We start from the raw sequence: 23,426 nt of genomic DNA, 5'->3' as shown, positions 1-23,426 counted from the left end.
CCAGCAAGAATGCTGTAGTGGGTTGCCAACTTTCTCCAGGGGATCTTCCCAACCCAGGGATTGAGCCCCAGTCTCCTGCATTGGCAGGTGGGTTCTTTACCACTGAGCCACCAGGGAAGCCCTGAGTGTTGTTTGCTGCTGCTGCTAAGTCGATTCAGTCGTGTCCAACTCTGTGTGACCCCATAGACAGCAGCCCACTAGGCTCCTCTGTCCCTGGGATTCTCCAGGCAAGAACACTGGAGTGGGTTGCCATTTCCTTCTCCAGTGCATGAAAATGAAAAGTGAAAGTGAAGTCGCTCAGTTGTGCCTGACTCTTAGCGACCGCATGGACTGCAGCCTACCAGGCTCCTCCGTCCATGGGATTTTCCAGGTAAGAGTACTGGAGTGGGGTGCCATTGCCTTCTCCGGAGTGTTGTTTAGTAAGCCTCAAATTTCAGGATAGGCTTGACATTCTGTTGTGAAAATTAGTAGTCTAACAACAAGGAAATTTAAACAAAATTTTTTGTTGTTGTTGAAGCATAGTTGCTTTACAATGTCATGCTAGTTTCTACTGTACAGCAAAGTGAATCAGCTATATGTATACATATATCCACTTCTTCGGATTTCCTTCCCATTTCCTTCCCACGAGACAGCATTGAGCAGAGTTCCCTGTGCTCATTACTTATATATTTTATACATAGCATTAATAGTGTGTATAAAGTGAAAGTGAACGTGCTAGTCGCTCAGTTGTGTCTGACTCTTTGTGACTCCATGGACTGTAGCCCACCAGACTCCTCTGTCCACGGAATTCTCCAGGCAAGAATACTGGAATGGGTAGTCATTACCTTCTCCAAGGGATCTTCCTGACCCAGGGATCAAAGCCGGATCTCGTGCATTGCAGGCAGCTGCATTACCATCTGAGACACCAGGGAAGCCCAGTGTGTATTAGGTCATTCTCAGTCTCCCAACCCATTGTACTTTTCTCCTTCCCCTATTGGTGTCCATACATTTGTTCTCTATGTTTGTGTTTCTATTTCTACTTTGTAAATAAGTTTATCTATAACATTTTTCTATATTCCACATATATGTGTTAATATATGATATTTGTTTTTCTCTTTCTGACTTCACTCTGTAAGACAGTCTCTATGTCCACCCATGTCTCTACAAAATGGCACAGCTTTTTTCCAAGATGTAGTACATAGATGTGTGTGCTATTCTGTGCTAAGTCTCTTCAGTTTTGTCTGACTCTTTGCAACCCAATGACTGTAGCTCACCAGGTTCCTCTGTCCATGGGATTCTCCAGGCAAGAATACTGGAGTGGGTTGCCATGCCCTTCTCTAGGGGATCTTCCCCACCCATGGATAGAACCTGTATCTCTTCTGTCTCCTGCATTGGCAGGCAGGTTTTTTACCATTAGTGCCACCTGGGAAGCCCAAGGATACTCACACATATTCAAAGCAACACATGCTGGATGCATGTAACCTGATGGTCTCAAGGTCTCCTCCTGCAACTGTGCAACCAGCTCAGACCTCCACCATTTTTTACTTAACAAACATCTTCACGTCTTGCCAGCTCCAAGTATAATTCTTGATAATTAACTCATGTAACTAACTTTGTAGTTTTGGTCTTCTTCCCTTTTTAGTGTGGTGGAACACAATTCAAGTGTTTCTTGAGTCTGTGTTTCCCTGAGCTGCAGTCTCTACAAACCCCAGATAAACATTTTTTTTTTGTTTGATCAGATCTTGATTTCTAAAATTTTGGTTAACAGATGTATATGTTTGTCTTTAATCTATACCATAAGGGCAGTTAGTTAGCATCTTAAAGTGTCCTAATAAATAATGGACACAACAGAGGGAGACATTTAGCACTTTGAATATTGTTGTTTGAATCTATACCAGAGAGCTTGTAAATCAGCATGAAAGGTCATTGCTGATTAGTCGCTCATCATGTCTGACTCTTTAGCGATCCCATGGACTACAGCTGCCAGGTGCCTCTATCCATGGGATTCTCGAGGCAAGAATCCTGGAGTGGATTGCCACGCTCTTCTCCAGGGGATCTTCCTGACCCAGGGATCCAACCTGCAGCTCCTGCATAGGCAGGCAGATTTTTTACTGCTGAGCCACCAGAGAGGCCACATAAAGGATAGTACGATTCTTTTCCATGAAATCAATGCATCTCATGATAGGTGGTGAATTAAGGCAATTTCTAAAGGCCACACTGTACTTGGATGAAAGTAGGATAAAATAAAAAGTTTGGCCCATTGGTGCAGCGTTTAAGTTCTAGAGCCCAGTTGGTCTTATGACTGTCTACCTTTCAGGGGCTGACTAGTCCTGCTAACAGAAGAGATATGCTTCTTCCTTCAGAGTGGAACTTTCATCCAATGCTGAAGTCCTAGGAATAAGCTGTTTCACTCTTGTGCCTTGTTGTTGTTGTTCAGATGCTCAGTCATGTCCAACTCTTTGTAACTCCATGAACTGCAGCACGCCAGGCTTCCCTGTCCTTTATCTCTTGGAGTTTGCTCAAACTCATGTCCATTGAATTGGTGATGCCATCCAACCATCTCATCCTCGGTTGTCCCCTTACTTGTCAATAAATGCCATAGTCAACAGTAGTCTAAGATTTGTTTTCATCCTAACATACCACCTGGTAGTATAATAGAGGGTGGGGAAAGTTATAGGCTCTGCTTAACCCCCAAGAGCTGCTGCTGCTGCTACTGCTAAGTTGCTTCAGCATGTCCGACTCTGTGCGACCCCATAAACGGCAGCCCACCAGGCTCCTCCGTCCCTGGGATTCTCCAGGCAAGAACACTGGAGTGGGTTGCCATTTCCTTCTCCAATGTATGAAAGTGAAAAGTGAAAGTGAAGTCACTCAGTCGTGTCCGACTCTTAGCGACCCCATGGACTGTAGCCCACCAGGCTCCTCGGTCCATGGGATTTTCCAGCCAAGAGTACGGGAGTAGGGTGCCATCGCCTTCTCCACAACCAAGAGCTACTCGATATTTACTCAAAGAATCAGACTTCACTGATGGGCAAAATTGATGAGGTGAGTTTGTAACATTGCCTCGGCTTGACCCTTCTGTGAGTAACCCAAATGATGCATTCTATTTCTACTCCGATTTCTATCTTGTGTTTAACCCCATTGGATGAATAATTATGACTTATCCTACAACAATTTTTCTTGGCCTTTTAATACTTATAATCTATCAATACAATAAAGATTTTATTTAACTTATTAAAAATTTACAAATACAGTGGGATATAATATTACACATGCTTTTTGAAACTTCTTCAAACTATACTACTCCCAACATACTTATTATGTTAGATCTTTGATTTAACTTTAGAATGCCTGCTAGACTTACACACATGCACACATATTTCCTAACAAATTTTGAGCATCTGGGAAATATCTGATTCATGCATGCACAGCAAGTAGCTAGAAACAGGTCTTATATATAAAGACAAGCAATAAATATCTGTTTAATGGGTACATTTTAGAAATAACATGTAAGCATATAGTCTGTGTCATTGGACTCTTCGTCATTATCAAGGCACAAGGCAATGATTCATACTGAAGACATTTTGAGAAGACTTAATGAACCAACTCGTAGGCTGGTTCATGAACCAGCTTATCAGTGAGTCATCATTCTTTCCTTCCTTTGGCTTCCTTTTTAGCCATTAGGATCTTTGCAAAATAATTTACATGCTTTCTTCTTAACCAAAGTTTTGACTGTATTTATCTAAGATCTGTAGTATTATATGTTTTGTAAACCAAAACTCTAGCTAAAGCTGAGATTGACATCTTACTACAATTTAATTTTACCAAACCATTTGTAAATAGTAAATGCTATACAATCAATAAATCAGCTAAATGTATGCTACTCGGGTGACTAGGTCTAGTGCAGGCAATCAGCAGGTATATTAAAGCAACTGTTGCCACAGACATAACTTAGACAGTATAGTGAGTGCAAAGAAGGGGGAGGATAATAGTGGGTTGAAATTAGACTGTGGTGTGTTAGTGGAATGATTAATATCTTGAAATATCTCAAATGAGCAACATGAATGAAGTCAGGGAGTTGCTATACATGCAGTGGTTTTCAAGCTACTCTGAAAAGATCTGCTATTCCCACTGCATCCTAGAAAATTATAGCAGAATTTCAGCAATGTAGGCACTGGTATTATTATTTTTTCACTGTCCAGATGATTCCAAGGTACAGCAAAAGGTTCCAGTCACTACTGTTATTCAAGCTGACCTAAAAATGGCAAAACCCTGGATTTGGAGAACAGCATATGGTGGGGGCAAGCAGACACATTGAGAAACATATAGAATGGCTTTTGATAATCTTTCCTCAAAAGGTAGGAATCTCTCACGTGTGGGAGAGCTACATTTCAAACTTTATTAATGGTAAACTGTTTCTGTTAGAGATTTTATATGGTCTATGGTGAAAAAAGAAAATGATCTGATTCAGGAAGCAGCAGGAAAGCATAGAAGTTGAGTTAGATATCTCAAAGGGCAAGCGAGTCCCCTCCCCCTTTATGGAAGGACAGCAACCTGTTTTCCAGGTAGAAGGGAAAACACAGCAGATGTAATTTGTGTTGAATAAAGATCACACAATGTCCTTAATCACCACCTTTCCTTTTCATGGAGTAAGTGTAAATTATTGTCAGTTTCATCATTTGTATTGGAGCCTGAAACAGATGCTAAAGGTTTAGTTTAAGATGATATGTGTATCATATAACAACCTCCAATATGCTCTCCAAGGACTATTTACTTTCCACATTCCATAAACTCAGTACAAAGGAATTTATTCTTAAAAGCATTGAGGTAAATTAAACACAATGAACGCAACTTCCTTCAGAGATAACATTTAGTGGAGTTATTACAGGGCTCACTGTGTTTGCTTGGAGTGGGCATTTGCCTTAATGACTTTTGTTTAACAGCTTCCATTTTCTTGCTTATATGATTCAAAGAGCTCTTACAACTGTTTTGTCCTTTGGAGTTTTGCAACCAATACTCGGTAATTACAATTTGGCTTTCTTGTTTGCTCTCTCTCTCTTTTTCTACTTATTTTTTAAACAGAATCGTATCTAAGAGAAAAATATTTAGTTTCAATACCAAGGGTAATGGTAAAATTCTTAAGATGGTTGTTTACACTAAACATTCTTTTCTGTCTGAAGCTAGGAGTTAGGGATTAGAATCTGGAATCTATAAAATAAACCCCCCTCCCATCTACAAACAAGTATCTCACTTTACTGTGTGAGGTGTCCAGGTATAGGAGCCAATGCTCAGAAAATGGAGGTTGAATAAGTAAATAAATAAGTATAGGCAATAAACAGAGGGAGAAACATAACCACTGCTCCTTCAGATGAATCAGTGAACAACACAGATTCAGAAAATACAACACTGTGGGTTTCTTTGGGGAAAGGAAGCCAGAACCAAACTCTGTAAAGGGATTCAATGAGAATTTTAGTCTGATCTATAAGTATTTGGCTTTTTATAAGAAAATTAGATGCATGTATTTATGTAACTAAAACTGGGTTTTACAACAAGGAGAAGACTAGAAGGAAATAACATTTTAAAAAAAGACAGAAAGAGACTTTCTTTCTACCATTGTATAATCTTGCCTCCTATGTCTTAGATTAATTGACCATGAGTGTGTGGGTTTATCTCTGGGCTCTCTACCCTGTTCCATTGATCAATATCTCTGTTTTTGTTCCAGTTTCATACTGTTTTGATGACTTTGGCTTTGTAGTTTGGGGCGAGTGGGTACACATGTATGTAAGGCTGAGTCATTTTGCTGTACACTTGAAACTATCACAACAGTGTTAATCAGCTATATTCCAAGAAGAAGTAGAAAGTTTAAAAAAAATGAAATAAAAAGGAAAAGGCAACAGAGAATTTAGAATCTATCTGCAAATGACTAAATTACAGTCTTCAATAACAAGTACATGAGAACCAAGGCAATCTCAAAAATTACTCAACAAGAGACAGAATTCACCAAAATAAACTAAAAGGAATTTTTGAAAGGACAATCTAATCTTATTACAAAAACAAAATACTAGATAACAGCAATTTTGATTCAAACATCATTTTTTAAACATTTTACTTCATTATTTTTATTTATTTATTGATGTATACATAGTGTATATAAACTTCTGCTCTCTTTGCCTTAAAAAAAAAAAAATTGACCAGGTCATTCCCCCCAGAGTGGATACCTTTAGTATTTTACATTAAAATTATTCTTTAACTGACATTTTATCCCTATTTTCCACTATTAAGGGAAACAGTTGCTATTTAATAAAAGCAGCGTTTACTGGAGACAGATCACAATTGATTTATAGGAAGTATGGGGCATTATGAACTCAATTTTGTCTCCCCAAAACATATATTGACACCCTAACCCTCACTGTCACTGTATTTGGAGAAGGGCATATTAAGAGGTCATTAAGGTCAAATTAGACCATAAGGGTGGGGTCCCAAACCTCTTGAGTCTACTTCTTGGAGTGCATGCATGCATGCTAAGTCTCTTCAGTCATGTTCAACTCTTTGTGACCCTTTAGACTGTAGCCCACCAGGCTCCTCTGTTCATGGAGTTATTTAGGCAAGAATACTGGGGTGGGTTGCCACTCGCTTCTCCAGAGGATCTTTCTGACCCAGAGATCAAACCCAGGTCTCCCTCATTGCAGGCAGATTCTTACCATCTAAGCCAGAGAGTAAATTTTAAAACATTCAAAAAGTTAAGGAGTAGACTCCACGGAGAGAGGCTTGCCTATACCAGTAGGGGGGTTGTAACTGCAATAGGCCAGGAGAAGAGTGTCACTTGGCTGCTTCCATCATGATAGTGAAATAATGGCTCAGAACCCCCATGTAACAGTGAGAAAGAGCCTCAGGAAGTATTTCTGATTTCTGCCAGCCTGAGCGTGTCAAGCAAGGGACTGGGGGTGCCCATGTGCCTGCTGAGAGGACAAAGAATTACTTGGATCTGGTTGAAGAGGCCACAGTGGGCAGATTTGGAAATTGGAGGCACATGGCCCAAATCAAGGACTCCTGTGAAGGATGCCAGTGCATGAAGCTCAAACTGCTAATGGGACCAGTTACACTCAACAGCCACTGATCCCAGAAAGAAACAGCCCCACCATTGTCCAGTGGAGACTGAAGGGTGCTGGGAAGTCAGGGCCGTTCTGAGGACTCCATCACTTCCGATGCTGTGAGACCATAGCAGGTGGAGTTGGGAAAGAACACAGAGGAGAAAGTTACTTGTGAAGATTGGAGTCCTTGTAGGTAGGTATAAGGGGCTTATGATCTCTTTCTGAATCTATCATATGAACACATATCTGGCCTGACTACATGTGCTGACTATCTGAGTATTTCTAAAGACAAAATCATTTCTCTCCTGGAAAGTGAATCACTGAGGGTTTGGAGTGAGGGATAGCTTCTTTACTGTTTCCCCCTTCTCTTCCTCATATTTCTCTCCAGGAGGGAAGATTCTTTCATTCTGTTTGTCATAGTCTCCTGTCCTATGTCAACAAGCATCCTGGATTAGCTCTCATACAAAGGATAAAGGTAGGAATTCTCTCCAAAGTCCATGGAATAAACACTTGGTTCTACATCTTCCAGATATATTTAACTGGGAGCTGTGGGGTATGATTTTTTTTTAAAAATGGATCTCTGAAAATGAAAATAATTTGACTTTTAAATATTATCTCCATTAAAAATAGAAGTAAAGAACTCCTGCCAACTGATAACAATCCCTTCCAAAATCAGAAAAGTTTGAGCTAGAAATTCTCAAAGGAAGAAGTAAACCTATCAAATAACATTTAAGCTCACAAGTAATCAAAGATGTGCACATTTAAAAGCATAAAACTGTATTAAATTTGCAATTACAAGGAGTTTCCAATGCTGGAGAAAAGTCTGTGAAAGTGTTTTTATTGTAATACGGTTGGCAATGATAATTTGTTCATAATTTTCACAAAACAATTTAGCCCTAAGTTTTTGTATTCTCCAGATTATCTCCTTAGATCATGTGTTTTTTCATCATTAGAAAAGATAATAAATACGCTCTTAAACAAAGCTAAGTAACTCTCCCTAGCATCAATTGCTATTTACCATAGCTACCTATGTGGGGCTGGTGAACCTTCCACCTGGCATTTCATATCATCCTTATCTGCGTCCACCAGACATTTATATCAGTAAATGATGACAGGCTGCCAAAGTGACAGGAGTGTTGTGCTAGGACCCTTGCCGCTGCTGCTGCTAAGTCGTTTCAGTCATGTCCGACTCTGCACTACCCCATAGACGGCAGCCCACCAGGCTCCCCCATCCCTGGGATTCCAGGCAAGAACACTGGAGTGAGTTGCCATTTCCTTCTCCAACGCATGAAAGTGAAAAGTGAAAGTGAAGTCGCTCAGTCGCATCTGATTCTTCGGGACCCCATGGACTGCAGCCCACCAGACTCCTCGGTCCATGGGATTTTCCAGGCAAGAGCACTGGAGTGGGGTGCCATTTCCTTCTCCACTCTAGCTCTAATTTTTATGCTTCAACTAAAATGTGATGTAAATTTATTTCAAATATATGTGTAACAGTCAAATACAAAACAAATCAAACCAATGAGTTAAAAATAAGAATAGAAAAATTATTTCTCAAAGAAAATTTAAAGTCAGCAAGTAAAGGAATGGTCGCAAAAGGACCTTTTCCTTAAAGGTACAGCAACGTGTGGCACATATAAATGTCCATGAAGCAACTTTGTAAAAGAACCCGACAATGGCAGTGACGTGAGGAATTATCAAAATGAAGACAAAATCCCAGATTAAAGTGACAAATGTTCAAGTGAATCACTGTCTCCTCTGACAGGTGACTTCCTAGGGACTGCATTAACAACTTAGACAAGCAAACAGACCTCCCTTCTTTCTTCAATTCCAAGATGCCTTTTCACCAGGGAATTGGTACAAAGTTGTCCTCACACAAATAAAGAAGAAAGAATTCAGAAGGACTGAACAGAGTCAGAAAAGTACTATCTTTATACCTTTAACATTTTTCCATAAAACTTGAGCATGCTCTCTCTCTCTCCACATATATATCATATATGCATATAATAACTAAAATTAATTAAAATTCAAAAATATGCGTTCCCTGGGCTCTTATGTGACACTAATGAAAAGGGCCCTATAAAAAGAAGTGTACATTTAACTGCTGTGTAAAATAGGACCAAGAGAACTCTTGTTCCAAAGCTAGCTTCCTTTTACTTTAAATAAAGAAGTATTTTTTTTATTTTCAGTTCTATCTTTTTCTACAAAGCATTAAAATCTTTGCTTCTCTAGTGTAGAATTTTACTGAAGAAGAGAGTGAGACTGATAAAATATTTTATTGTCAAACCTGAGAAATATTTCTTTACTATTTATGCACATAAATAGTACGTACTGTACATGAATAGTATGTACACAGGATGCAGGAGATCACGTGAGCACCTTTATTTCACCCATGAGAGCTCAGAGGCTCTCTGAGGCACATGCCACTATAGGGAGGTTATGCGGCTGGCCAATGTGCAGGCGAGATCTGACCAGAAATTGTGAACGAAACTCATTCAGTTGCGTCACTAAACTAGGGATATTTACTCTGCAGCAAGCACATTGTCTTCCTTTTCATTTTTCACATCATCAGGCAATGATGTGCAAGTTACCCGTAACTTTAGGATGGGTCTAAGGAAGGGGAGGTTAAAGGGCACGGATAGTGTTTCAGGCCATACGCTTCTCTCTGGTGTTTTCATTCTCTTTCCTAAGATCACTGATGTCATAACACCTGTTACTTGAAAAATCTAATACTGATTGCAACTTTATCTCTTATAGAAGCTTGTTATGTAATTCCACAAATGAAAAAAAGAAAAATGCATATCAAATAAACTCAAATCCTTCTGTGACTTTTTCTCAACATACATCACTCAACACCTATTATAATACACATGGGTTTCCCAGGTGGCACCTTCCAATGCAGGAGGTTGGTTCAATCCCTGGGTCAGGACGATTCCCTGGAGGAGGGCATGGCAACCCACGCTAGTATTTTTGCCTGGAGATTCCCATGGACAGAGGAATCTGGCAGGCTACAGTCCATGGACTGCAAAGAGTCAGATACAACCAAAGTGACCTGGTATATATACACATAATACATATCAGTTCAGTTCAGTCGCTCAGTCGTGTCCGACTATTTGCGACCCCATGAACTGCAGCACACCAGGCCTCCCTGTCCATCACCAACTCCCGGAGTTCACCCAGACTCACGTCCATTGAGTCAGTGATGCCATCCAGCCATCTCATCCTTTGTCGTCCCCTTCTCCTCCTGCCTCCAATCCCTCCCAGCATCAGAGTCTTTTCCAATGAGTCAACTCTTCGCATGAGGTGGCCAAAGTACTGGAGTTTCAGCTTTAGCATCATTCCTTCCAAAGAAATCCCAGGGCTGATCTCCTTCAGAATGGACTGGTTGGATCTCCTTGCAGTCCAAGGGACTCTCAAAGGTCTTCTCCAACACACAGTTCAAAAGCATCAATTCTTCTATGCTCAGCCTTCTTCACAGTCCAACTCTCACATCCATACATGACCACTGGAAAAACCATAGCCTTGACTAGACGAACCTTTGTTGGCAAAGTAATGTCTCTGCTTTTGATATGCTATCTAGGTTGGTCATAACTTTCCTTCCAAGGAGTAAGCGTCTTTTAATTTCATGGCTGCAGTCACCTTCTGCAGTGATTTTGGAGCCCCCCAAAATAAAGTCTGACACTGTTTCCACTGTTTCCCCATCTATTTCCCATGAAGTGGTGGGACCAGATGCCATGATCTTCCTTTTCTGAATGTTGAACTTTAAGCCAACTTTTTCACTCTCCACTTTCACTTTCATCAAGAGGCTTTTTAGCTCCTCTTCACTTTCTGCCATAAGGGTGGTGTCATCTGCATATCTGAGGTTATTGATATTTCTCCTGGCAATCTTGATTCCAGCTTGTGTTTCTTCCAGTCCAGCATTTCTCATGATGTACTCTGCATATAAGTTAAATAAACAGGGTGACAATATACAGCCTTGACGTACTCCTTTTCCTATTTGGAACCAGTCTGTTGTTCCATGTCCAGTTCTAACTGTTGCTTCCTGACTTGCATATAGATTTCTCAAAAGGCAGATCAGGTGGTCTGGTATTCCCATCTGTCTCAGAATTTTCCACAGTTTATTGTGATCTACACAGTCAAAGGCTTTGGCATAGTCAATAAAGCAGAAATAGATGTTTTTCTGGAACTCTCTTGCTTTTTCCATAATCCAGCGGATGTTGGCAATTTGACCTCTGGTTCCTTTGCCTTTTCTAAAACTAGCTTGAACATCAGGAAGTTCACGGTTCACATATTGCTGAAGCCTGGCTTGGAGAATTTTGAGCATTACTTTATTAGCATGTGAGATGAGTGCAATTGTGTGGTAGTTTGAACACTCTTTGGCATTGCCTTTCTTTGGGATTGGAATGAAAACTGACCTTTTCCAGTCCTGCGGCCACTGCTGAGTTTTCCAAACTTGCTGGCATATTGAGTGCAGCACTTTCACAGCATCATCTTTCAGGACTTGAAATAGCTCCACTGGAATTCCATCACCTCCACTAGCTTTTTCCTAGTGATGCTTTCTAAGGCCCACTTGACTTCACATTCCAGAGTATCTGGCTCTAGGTCAGTGATCACACCATCATGATTATCTGGGTTGCGAAGCTCTTTTTTATACAGTTCTTCTGTGTATTCTTGCCATCTCTTCTTAATATCTTCTGCTTCTGTTAGGTCCATACCATTTCTGTCCTTTATTGAGCCCATCTTTGCATGAAATGTTCCCTTGGTATCTCTAATTTTCTTGAAGAGATCTCTAGTCTTTCCTATTCTGTTGTTTTCCTCTATTTCTTTGCACTGATTGCTGAAGAAGGCTTTCTTATCTCTTCTTGCTATTCTTTGGAACTCTGCATTCAGATGCTTATATCTTTCCTTTGCTCCTTTGCTTTTCGCTTCTCTTCTTTTCACAGCTATTTGTAAGGCCTCCCCAGACAGCCATTTTGCTTTTTTGCATTTCTTTTCCATGGAAGGGCTTAATTTGGCTTATTGGACAGATACAAATCCAGCTGATTGAAAAGAATTTGCATATATTTTATAAATCTGATTCCTCTTCCAATGGTCATGAGACTTTGGAATATTTCATGGCATTTACAATCTATATCAGGAAGTTTTTACAATATAACTCTTAAAATTTCAGGAGGATAGGAAGATTATTTTATCTTACTGACACATGTCAAGCTCCTACAACAGTCCCAGGGACAGTGTGGACTCTCAAAATATAATTCCAAATGAATTCTAGACACCTGTCAGCAAAGGAGCTATGCATATGTAAACCATGGCTACAACTCTGACGTTTGAAGTCCAAGTTCACAGATCAGGCAGCAGCTCAGGGTGGCAAGGATGGAACCTACTGTTCAGGGCCAAGAAGTCTGATTAAGAAACACAGCTTGTGAGGAGTATGTCTTACAGTGTCAGGGGAATGTGGGAAGATAAGAGATCTCAGGGACGATTTCTATGACATTGCTTCAATTAGGAAAATTTTTCAGATAATTCCTACTCCAGTCAAGATAACTCATCTTATATTTGGGGCTGAAATTTTTAATGGATACTATTTTAAGAAGAATAACACTGGGCTCAGAATCAACAATACATTTGCTACAGATTCATTGACTTGAAGTTTGGACAATTTTCTTATCCACTAGACCAGTTTTTTCTTTTATTTTTCTTTAAATGAAATCCTTGAGGAACAGAGATATCTTATTTTTTAATGGCATTTAATTTACCAGTGTGAATCAGATTATTTAGAAGTTAACTTTAATGAGTAATAGTTCTAGATCCTTAAGATAATTTAAAAAGTAATGACTAGATTTACTAAACTAATTTGAATTCCTTGAGTTAATTAGAAACCTTATTAATAGATATTATTAGGGAGAAATTTCTAATTTCAATAAAGGTTTCTAAGCACTCATTTTGGTTTTGGCCAAAACTTTTGAGATTGTAATGATGAAAACCTGTATTGTGGATCTTTATAAAAGGTAATGTGTTGTATAAAGCAATGCTGCCCATGGAAATATTAGAATGTGGGCTATAGAAACCATTACACAATTTAAAATTTTCTGGTAAATACATTAACAAGAGATGAAATCAATTTTAATAACATTTTTTTATTCAACTCAAATACCTAACATATTATTATTTCAACAGGTAATCAATAGAAAATCCATTCCTCTTTGTCTGTCCAGGCAGTTATAACAAAATACCGCAGACTGGTGGCTTATAAACAATAAAAATGTACTTCTCACCATTCTGGAGGCTGAAGTCCGTATCAGGTGGCCAGCATGGTTAATGAGGGCTTCTCCTAAGTTTCTGTATCCTCACATGGTGGAAGGTGGAAGGAAGCTCCATAGAGTCTTTAATAAGGGCACTAATCCATGAGGATTCCACCCTCTAAATAACATCACATTGGGCCTTAAGACTGTAACATATGAATGTTGGGGGTACATTCTGACTATAGCACTATTAATGAAATATTTTACGTGTTTTTTTAGTTTTAAGTCTTCAAAATCACCCTTCAGATATGTCACATTTCAAGTACTCAAAAGCCACAAACAGCTGGTGGTGACCGTCCTGGGCAGCAAGGTCAAGAGGCTGAAAGATTTTGGAGTTTGACAGCTCTGGATATAAAACCTGGTTGAATCATTTACTATTAGTCATTGAAGAAATTTAAACATTCCAAGTGCCAGTTCCAGCAACTATAAAAGGAGAGTAATTTATAGCTTGAATATTTTTGTGAAGATTAGAAATAATATATATAAAACATCAACTACAGTGCTGGGAACTCAGGAACTATTACTTCCTGAAGAAGCTGAAGTTTCAGTGCTTGAAATATAATTTCTATTAAATGCAGCTGCTATTACCATCATCACTTCTTCACCTTTGAAATTGCAGAAAAAAATACTCTTAGTTTAACTTTCTCTACCAAGAAGCCAATTTTGCATTGATACATGGAATAGACCATCTGACTGTGGATCATCTGCAAGGTGACCTCATTAGCACACAATACAAGAGATAATACTGTTGGCACTTACTGTTAAATATGCATTTATCATGAAGGGGCTCACCTTCTTCATTATAGATCACAAGAAAAGTGACAGGAGATATATTCATTTTGTGGGTTATTATCTTTATCAAAAGGCACACAGTGCCTTGGTAAAATAATACATTTCATTCTGGGATATATTAAAACTTTTCTACACGCTCTGAAAATTCATTTCCTCTTGTTTCAATTCACATCTCCCATACCTCAGTTACTTCAGTCTAGTTAGATAAGCCTGATTCTTCTGGCCATTACTCTCAAAGAGACCAATTGTGATTTTCTTTGGGGAAAAGACTGGATTTACATTTCTAGAAATGGTAGAAAAGATTGGTGAGAAAGAGGCTGAAGATTTTGCTTGAAAATGATGGTGAAAGAAAGCGCACTTTCCAATCATACTTGAATACCAGTTAACTAGGTCTACATTATGGAATGCTGACAGTCAATGAAAGTGAATATTTTATGCTACTTTTTAAAGCTCTCAAAGTGTTCTTTTGCCAATAATTTCACTTAATCATGAAAAAATATATAGGAATCAACACTAGCTGAATTATGGTGAAACTTGATTGTTTGATCTGTATGCAATTTGTTTTGTTTGCTTTACCCAGAGTCTTTGCTACCCCATGGACTGTAGCCTGCCAGGCTCCTTTGTCCATGGGACTTCCCAGGCAAGAATACTGGAGGGGGTTGCCATTTCCTTCTCCAGGAGATCTTCCTGACCCAGGGATCAAACCTGAGTCTCCAGTATCTCCTGCATTGGCAGGTGAATTCTTTACCATCTGAGCCACCAGGGAAGTCCTTATCCAGAAAGTTAGCTCTATACAGAGGGAAGTATTTGTTTTTCCTATGAGAATGCCAAAGCAGGTAACACATTTTAGAAAATCCTACCATTCCCATGTAATGATAATTCAAAGGAAAACAGACTTTTAAGTGGATCTTGGTCAGACTCAGTCTATGTAAATTTAACATCACAAACCTGGGTTTTAAAATGGAGAATTACATCCTGGATGCTGCACTGAAGCTTACACTTAGGAGTTTTCTCTTAGGAGGGGATAGAACTGTGATAGAGTCATAGCTATAGTTGAAAGTCTGAACTATCCCATCTTATTCAATTTATAGGTGAGATTCAGAGAAATGGAGTGACTGGGCCATAAGCAAAGCGATAGCCAAGGATAGAGAGAGTGAACCTGAGCAATTTGACTCAATGTAGGACTTCTATTAGAGCTCAGGATAGGTTGATCGCAAATGCACTAAAGTCATATATTGACTGCGTGCATGCTCGGTTGCTTTAGTCGTGTCCGACGCTTAGCGACCCTATGGACTGTAGCCTGCCAGGCTCCTCTGTCCATGGGGATTTTCCAGGCAAGAATACTGGAGTGGGTTGCCATGCCCTCCTCTAGGGATCTTCCTGATCTAGGGATTGACCCATGTCTCCTGTGGCTCCTGCACTGCAGGCAGATTCTTTACTGCTGAACCACCGGGGAAGCCCAATATATTGATTTTGAACTAAAGCTACTTAAGAAACAGTCAGTGCAAGAAGAGCACCCTGACTCTACTTTGTCCCCAGAAAGCAGGACATAAATTTCCCACATGAAAAATACCCTCCCATCACAGGACATATAGAGACATCCTTATTGCTAGAGACACAAATTCAGGGCCAAGAAGTTTGAGCAAACAAACTCTGCTTAGATTCTTCACTAATTAAGTACCCAAGCTGAAGTTTCCTTGTCTTGTCAATTCCTTGCAAATCTATTGTTTCTTCATCTAAAAAGTATAAAAGCTGCCTGCCTTGGTCACTGCTTAGGTCCTATATCTATGAGACCTCCATTACATAAAAAATTAAATTTTATTTTCTCCTGTTAACCTTTCTTATGTCAAGTGAAAGTGAAATTTACTCAGTTGAGTCCAACTCTTTGTGACCCCATGGAATTCTTCAGGCCAGAATACTGAAGTGGGTAGCCTTTCCCTTCTCCAGGGGATCTTTCCAACCCAGGAATCGAACAGGGGTCTCCTGCATTGCAGGTAGATTCTTTACCAACTGAGCTATAAGGGATGCCCTTCTTATGTCAGTATAACTATTAGATCAACCAAAAAAAAAGAAAAGCATAGGGAGAAATTTTGCCTTCCCCAACACCTCTGAGGAAAATGATACATAAGCTGAGGTGGAAGATAGTTGAGTAGAGTAAGAAGAATGTTTCTTGACATTTTATCCCTTTGGCTAAATATGCTCACAAATAATGAAGTAAAAAAATAATTAAATTAAGCTTTATTCTCAAGTACTAGAAAGCTTCAAACTGAGCTATGGAATTATGGGTATTTGGAGTGAGAGAGGTGTGATTTATTCAAATAATTATTTCAATGCTGTGCTTTATTTTGACTAGAGATGCCATTGTCATATTTCCAGCCTGACTTTCATTTTCAATTGTTTTGTTATTCATGGATCATGGGTAGAGAAAGACAAGTTATTACTACTGAAGCATCTCTAGGAAATTCTTCTGGGCAATTAAACAACCATTTCCTCCCTCATGGGTAGCTGCAAAGCCACAATGCTTAGCAAATGGATTAGATGAATACTGGTTAAGAAAATAACCAGCAGCATTCTGGATGTCTCACAAGGAACATGCCCTCCTCTATATTGTTACTTTGTTCTGAGATCCACAGATTTATGCAGGCCTTGCAAAGGCATTACAGAACCAGTTCACACCTTGCTCTGAAAGGAAGATACTGTTCCCTCTGGCTGTAGGAACCTTGATGTCCCTGTTGTCCCTTTGTCTGGGGTCCCATTGTGCTTTTTGTATACAGGGGTCACTCCAAGTTATGAGAAGTTCATTTTTCCGAAGCAAATGGTGAGTGACTGTAGAAATATTTCAATGTCTTAAAGCCAAGAAATGAAGTAAATTTAAGACAAAAATTAAAATGCATATATGCTTTATTTTGTAGTAACCTATAAGGGGAAAGAACCTGAAAAAGATTATACATATGTAACTGAATCACTGTGTTGTATATCCCAAACTAACATGATACTGAAAATCAACTATACTTCAATTAAAACATTTTTTTTAATGTTTTTGAAAAATATTTTAAAAATATAAATAAAATGTGTATATGCTAAAAAGTACAAAATGGGAAAAGTTATATAGAGAAATGCTTGTGTGTTAGTCACATTCAGTCATGTCTGACTCTTTATGACCCCATGGACTGTAACTTGTCAGGCTCCTCTGTCCACAGAATTCTCTAGGCAATAATACTGGAGTGGGTAGCCATTTCCTTCTCCAGGGGATCTCAGAGGATCTTCTTGACCCAGAGATTGAACCCAGGTCTCCTGCATTGCAGGAGATGCAGCAGATGCAAGTTCAATCCCTGGATGGGGAAGATTCCCGGAGGAGGGCATGGCAACTCACTCCAGTATTCTTGCCAGGAAAATCCCATAGACAGAGTTTCCTTGAGCACTTACCAAATTTCAATTTTCATATGTGATGGCATTGTCTCTGAGTAGCAATTTCTTTCATTATTGTTGACAATATCTTTCAGCCATGTTCTCTGTTATATACTTCAGCAATGCTCATTTGACCCCTCTCTGAGCTCTCTAGGTCATCTGCCAATCATATCCCCTTGACTAGTAGAATTAGAGTTGGTCAAAATAATTTTGTAAAAAAGAACATCTCTCTATGTCATTCTTTTGTCTTGTTAAGCTACAAGAGTGGGCATGCTCTGTTGTGTCTCTTTGTGACCCCATGGACTGCAGACTGCTAGGCTCCTCTGTCCCTGGGATTTTCCAGGCAAGAATACTTGAGTGGGTTGCCATTTCCAGTTCCGGGGATCTTCTTGACCCAGAGACGGAACCAGCGTCTCTTACTTCTCCTACATTGGCATACAGGTTCCTTACCACTGCACCATCTGGGAAGCCGACTGGATCACTAAGCCTCTGTGTTAATTTAGTCCTTTCCAAGATTCTGAGACTCTTGTTGACTGCAGAGAAAGAGGAAACATATGAATATCAATGTTAAAAGCTCTTTAGGGTCTGCACCACGCCTCTCTTATTGTTTCTCTAGTTCTAATTCCTGAGTGTGGCAAAGACTGACCAAGTCCTCAGCAGAGCTCCTTTTTCTTCCTCCTGGACCCACACAGGTAGGTCTAATTCTCCATTATCTCTGGCTGGTGTTCCCTTCCCCAGTTGGCTTTCATGCCACCGAGTTAAGTGTGATTGGAGTTATGTGAGTCCTTTCCATCCCTGGGGCTTCCATCCCACCAGGGCTTCCCTGGTGGCTCACTTGGTAAAGAACCTGACTACTGATGCAGGAGATATAAGAGACCCTCATTCAACCCCTGGGTGGGGAAGATCCCCTAGAGAAGGAAATGGAAATCCATTCCAGTATTCTTGCCTGGGAAATCCCATGGAAAGAGAAGGTTGATGGGCTACAGTCTATGGGATCACAAAGAGTTGGACATGACTGAGTGTGCATGGCACGGATGCCTCCCCACCCCTTCCCCTGGAAAAAAAAAAAACAAACAAACCTTTCATCCCTGGCCCAAGAAGTTCTCTTACTCATGATCCCTACATTCAGTTCTTCCTCCCTTGACTGCTGTGTGCAGACAGGCATGACAACCTTGAAATCTTCATGATAAAACCGACAGAGTCTTACGATGGAAAGAGTGTCTATTTCTGAATCATTGCTTGAGGGAGAGACACCCATCAATCAGAAATATGCATTTAAAACTTAAGTGGAAAATAAAATCCCATAATGAAAAACCACTAATATTTAGTGCTTTATAGATTACAGTGGCTATAACTGCCTTATAGAACCTGACATACATATTCCTGCAATAAACCCCAGTCTTAATAGCATGATTCCTGCCTTGCCCCTGTTTACAGGTCCTAAACCTCAGTTTCTCTTTGGGGCTCCACCTTATTTCTCAGTCCTTCCAGAGAAACTGATTTGTTCTCTGTGCTGCACAGCAAGTGAAGCCACAGGAACAAGAAGCCCACTCTCCACAACTAGAGAGAAGCCCCCACTCACCCCAACTAGAGAAAAGTCCGCACCGCAACAAAGGTCTGGCATACCCAAAAATAAATTTTAAAAAATTATAAAATTGAGCTGGCAGAATAATTTATTATACCTAAAAAATAACATGCATATCTTTCATATAGTTTTCAAAGTGGAAAAAAAAACTAAAATCTTTTAAATGTATGGAGTAAATTATGATACCTTGACTAATATTAATAATACATAATTGCGATGATGTCTTAGTCACTCAGTCATGTCTGACTCTACCCCATGGACTGTAACCTGCCAGGCTCCTCTGCCCATGGGATTCTCCAGGCAAGAATACTGGAGTGGGTTGCTGTGCCCTTCACCAGGGGATCTTCCCAAACCAGGGATCAAACCCGCATCACCTGTGTCTCCTGCATTGCAGGCAGATTCTTTACCGTCTGAGCCACCTGATACGTTAAGTAATCAGCATTAATCACCGTAATATTAGTGAGATTTCCAGTTTCCTAAAACAAGCAATTACAAAATTAAAGTGAACAAACACAATTCTCTCTAATAAACACCTTAATAAATAGTTTCTTATAACAAATGCTTATGTTTCCAATATTACAGTTCATAGCTAAGCCCCCTGTCCATGTACCAAGGCCCCTGGAACTATTGTCCTTGCTAGTCCATATGCACTGAATGTAGACTGACCCCATAAACTATAGAATGCTGCGGAAATGATGCTTCCAATTCTAAGTCATAAGAGTCCTTACAGCATCTGCCTTGAAATATGTGCTGGGGGAGACCGATCACAAAGTAAGAAATCTACCTACCAGGAGACCCTCTTTTCTTAGGTGAAGAAGTCCTATCTGGCCAGGTATGAGAGCCGCATGGAGAAAGATGATCTTTCATCTCAGCTAAGGTACCAGACCTATGAGTCATTGTGGACATCCAGCCCGAGACACTTTAACTGAATCCAGTCCCTGCCACCTTCCTGCCACCGTCTGAGAAGGCAAGGTTAGACCTGCCTAACTGAGCCCAGGCAACGCAAAGAATCATGACGAACAATACAAACTGTTTTAATTCACTGAGTTTCGAGGTGGTTTGTTCAGTTCAGTTCAGTTACACAGAAGTAAATAACTGGAATACAGAACAATGGTTTTTTAAATGCAAATGCAAACTTGCAAATATAATGCAGTTCTTTACCTTTTTCAGTATATGCTAGTGTACTTTTATTCCTTCTCTCTACATGAGTTCAGAATGAACTGGAAGAAAAATAAAGCAGTAAATGGAAGTCAGGATATCACCTTCATTATTTATAAAGGCTATGCCATAGAATGCTCAAACTACCGCACAACTGCACTCATCTCACACACTAGTAAAGTGATGCTCAAAATTCGCCAAGCCAAGCTTCAGCAATACGTGAACTGTGAACTTCCAGATTGTCAAGCTGGTTTTAGAAAAGGCAGAGGAACCAGAGATCAAATTGCCAATATCCACTGGATCATGGAAAAAGCAAGAGAGTTCCAGAAAAATATCTATTTCTGCTTTATTGACTATCACAAAGCCTTTGACTGTGTGTATCACAATAAACTGTGGAAAGTTCTTCAAGAGATGGGAATACCAGACCACCTGACCTGCCTCTTGAGAAACCTCTATGCAGGTCAGGAAGCAACAGTTAGAACTGGACATGGAACAACAGACTGGTTCCAAATAGGAAAAGGAGTATGTCAGGGCTGTATATTGTCACCCTGCTTGTTTAACTTATATGCAGAGTACATCATGAGAAATGCTAGGCTGGAAGAAGCACAAGCTGGAATCAAGAGTGCTGGGAGAAATATCAATAACCTCAGATATGCAGATGACACCACCCTTATGACAGAAAGTGAAGAGGAACTAAAAAGCGTCTTGATGAAAGTGAAAGAGGAGAGTCAAAAAGTTGGCTTAAAGCTCAACATTCAGAAAATGAAGATCATGGCATCTGGTCCCATCACTTCATGGGAAATAGATGGGGAAACAGTGGAAACAGTGTCAGACTTTATTTTATTGGGGCTCCAAAATCACTGCAGATGGTGACTGAAGCCATGGAATTAAAAGATGCTTACTCCTTGGAAGGAAGGTTATGACCAACCTAGATAGCATATTGAAAAGCAGAGACATTAGTTTGCCAACAAAGGTCTGTCTAGTCAAGGCTATGGTTTTTCCTGTGGTCATGTATGGATGTGAGAGTTGGACTGTGAAGAAGGCTGAGCGCTGAAGAATTGATGCTTTTGAACTGTGGTGTTGGAGAAGATTCTTGAGAGTCCCTTGGACTGCAAGGAGATCCAAACAGCCCATTCTGAAGGAGATCAGCCCTGGGTGTTCTTTGGAAGGAATGATGCTAAAGCTGAGACTCCAGTACTTTGGCCACCTCATGAGAAGAGTTGACTCATTGGAAAAGACTCTGATGCTGGGAGGGATTGGGGGCAGGAGGAAAAAGGGACGACAGAGGATGAGATGGCTGGATGGCATCACTGACTCGATGGACGTGAGTCTGAGTGAACTCTGGGAGTTGGTGATGGACAGGGAGGCCTGGCGTGCTGCAATTCATGGGGTCGCAAAGAGTTGGACATGACTGAGCGACTGAACTGAACTGAACATGGAGGTTGTGCAGGAGCCAAATAAATTTCATGACACTTAAGAGCTAAATAGGGCTTCCCTGGTGTCTCAGATGGTGAAGAATCTGCCTGCAGTGCAGGAGACCTGATTTCAATCCCTGTGTTAGGAAGATCCCCTGGAGATGGAAATGGTAACCCACTCCAGTATTCTTGACTAGAAAATTCCATGGACAGAGGAGCCTGGTGGGCTGTTAGTCCATGGGGTCACAAAGAGACATGACTGAGCTAGTAACACAAGTCTAAATAGAATTATCTACCCTTTTACAGGTAACTGGACCAGGCAACTACACCCACCTGGAGGGGAATTCCTGGGTAAGAGTCACAGCACAGAAAAAGAAACTAACTTGTAGGTAGGTTTGTTTCCAAGAACAAGCAGTATTCGTTTTCCCTAAATTACCAGTCAGATAAGTCACTTATGTCATCTGGGGTGAGGTCAGTAAAAGAGAGACCAAGAGTTGCACCAATTTCTTCCCTCCACATGGAAAGATAAACTAGGAGGGAGGGAAAAAGAGTCCTTCTATCATTTTTTACCAAAACTGAGTTAAATGAGTACATCTATAACTGAAATGACATGAAGTATGTAAATACTTTCTCATCATCTCCATTTTCCTTTAAAGCAGAATAATGGCTATGTCAGTGCTTTACACTCTCAAAATAGCTTGTGACAATTTCTTTGTGGAAATTTTCCGATTAAATACCTTTGAAACTTGTGCCTCTGATTTTATTTATAATTTTATCCAATGAAACACCCAAGATCTGATGCTTATGATTTTTCTTTTTTCATTGCCCATCATCAAGTGCAAACAAGGTATAATAAATGAAAATAAGTTACAGCTGCTTCTGAATAATACAAAGTTCTTACCATGTTAGATTAGTTTTATAACTCCAGGGCACTTAATCTCCACATCAGAAACACAATGTCAAAAAGTCTGAGTAAGTGGGGAAAATAAAAAGAATCCAAGGTTCCATTTTGGCTAGACAGAGAATATACCTTAATGGGGTCATAAGTGAGTTGAAGATAAGATAGTAAGTACAATTTTGCTTGGAAAATTAGATTTTCCTTGGGCTAATGAAAATGTAAAATTTAACTAGGCGGTTGCTAGAACTGTATGAGTAGAGATGATTTACTAGAATCATTTAAGAAATTAAGAAATCAGTGTATATTTATTTCCTTGATTGTAGGCTTCAAAAATTATGTGAAAATTAAAATTTTGACCACTGATACAAATACAAATTAAACATTACCCAACAGTAGGGAGGGGATACATGTATGCTGCTGTTGCTGCTGCTAAGTTGCTTCAGTCGTGTCCGACTCTGTGCGACCCCAGAGACAGCAGCCCACCAGGCTCCCCGTCCCTGGGATTCTCCAGGCAAGAGCACTGGAGTGGGTTGCCATTTCCTTCTCCAGTGCATGAAAGTGAAAAGTGAAAGTGAAGTCGGGATATATGAATACATATAACTAATTCATGTCATTGTACAACAGAAACTAACACAGCACTGTAAAGCAACTATACTTCAGATTTTAAAAAAAAAAAGTAACATCATCCTCATGGAGGAAGAAAGATAAGAATGATAAGAGATTTGCAAGGACATCCATAGCCTTAAAGATTGAATGGGGACCGTTTCCATTTTACATATGCCCACGATTCATATACATTTAAAG

The sequence above is a fragment of the Bos javanicus genome, chromosome 17 (assembly GCF_032452875.1).
Source record: "Bos javanicus breed banteng chromosome 17, ARS-OSU_banteng_1.0, whole genome shotgun sequence".
NCBI classification, from domain to species: domain Eukaryota; kingdom Metazoa; phylum Chordata; class Mammalia; order Artiodactyla; family Bovidae; genus Bos; species Bos javanicus.
Note: the sequence above shows the minus strand (reverse complement) of the source record.